This window comes from Alosa pseudoharengus, unplaced genomic scaffold (genome assembly GCF_046254945.1).
Source record: "Alosa pseudoharengus isolate Yale_2024_CS ecotype anadromous, Long Island Sound unplaced genomic scaffold, YU_APseudo_1.1 YU_APseudo_1.1_scf_5, whole genome shotgun sequence".
Taxonomy (NCBI): domain Eukaryota; kingdom Metazoa; phylum Chordata; class Actinopteri; order Clupeiformes; family Clupeidae; genus Alosa; species Alosa pseudoharengus.
Genome location: NW_027468837.1, coordinates 24,394,599 through 24,396,349, shown reverse-complemented (window position 1 = coordinate 24,396,349; position 1,751 = coordinate 24,394,599).

Genomic DNA, 1,751 nt, shown 5'->3' with positions numbered 1-1,751 from the left:
TGTCTGGTGGTGTACAGAAAGAGAAGCCCAGTGACGCAGGGCACGTACCGTGCACAGGAAAGGAGGAGTCTGAGAGGGTAACAGTGGGCACAGTTAAAGCAGGAGGGACAATTGAAGAACTGTTGCATGTAGAAATTGATGAATGTAGGCCTATGCTACCAGACCGATAGCATATCACTTATTACTTATTTAAAACAAACAAACAAACAAAATAGGCTTTGTAAAGTCCGGAAATGAACGAAGGATGACAAGTAGTTTTAGCGAAGATTCTTCTCCAAATGCATCTTTCCTCGTGGAGCAAAGAGACACATTTTAATCAATTTTCTAAATAGATTGTAGGCTATAGTAACCGTTGTACCAGGCTAGCTTACTAGGCATAGTCTTCTTAAGAGCAGTCTAATAGAAGATAAACGTGCAAATCAGAGTTTGACCCATGCCAAGATTGTCCAGAGACATGCATAGAGAATAACTGAAATAGTTGGTTAACACCACCTCAATTATACTAGTATAAGTATACTCTTTTGATCCCGTGAGGGAAATTTGGTCTTTGCATTTATCCCAATCCGTGAATTAGTGAAACACACTCAGCACACAGTGAACACTCAGTGAGATGAAGCACACACTAATCCCGGCGCAGTGAGCTGCCTGCAACAACAGCGGCGCTCGGGGAGCAGAGGTGCCTTGCTCAAGGGCACTTCAGCCGTGCCTATTGGCGGGGTTCGAACCGGTTAAGTCCGAAGCGCTAACCAGTAGGCCACGGCTGCCCCCTTTACTACGCCCATGTTTCAGGCCAGGTCAGGCCTACTATCCTTCCACTATGCAGCGCTGCGCAGATCTGGCTAACGATGCTTGCGTCAAGTTCAGCCAGATCTGTGCAGCGCTGTGAAGTCAATGAGCCTATTATGTGTCCCAAGCACTGAAGCTGCGAAACAATAAAAAGAGACAGGGTTGTTGTCAGCCACCTGTTTGTGTCTGCATTATGGGAGATTGTGTAGTTTCTAGATTGTGTAGTTTCTTTCTGAAAATCCATGGTAAGTTCTTAACATTCTAATGCTGTAGGCCTACTTGGACTGTGCAATAGCTCACTCAAATAATCAGTGTTATAAACCAGACTATGGGTTAGAGATTGTTTTTTGCCAGATTATTCTTGCCTTTAATCTTCATGCCAATTCTCAAAGGTTTTGGCTGGGAGGTCCTATTGCCTTCTGTTTTCATTCAGTCCCATTTAGCAAAATCACACATTAAATGTGTGTTAATACTGTTAAGTGCATTATTATTATTATTATTATTATTATTATTATTCATTCATTTATTGATTCATTCATTCATTTGCACATTTAATTTCAAAGGTGTTCTCCATTCATCATTCATCATAGGCCTAATCATACCTAAGTAGCCTAAACAGTTTCCGACGTTACCCCAAAAGAGGGCGCTAACGTATCATTTAAGCTACAGCCTATGATATGAAGTCCTTTGGTCCTTGACCTGCGACTATAAATATAACCTTTTATTTAATCAAACATTTGGCTAACGTATTCACTAAGACAGTGTTTTTCAACCTTTTTTGTGCCACGGCACACTTTTGACACTTAAAATGTCCCACGGCACACTAACATCTTGTGTGAAGAAAAAATAAACATACCATAGCCTAAAATTTCAAATAATACACAGATATGGCCTTATTATGGCTTCTATGCAAGACCTGCTCAATAAAACAAGCGCCCTCTGTTTCATTTGTAGGTGACTGCATC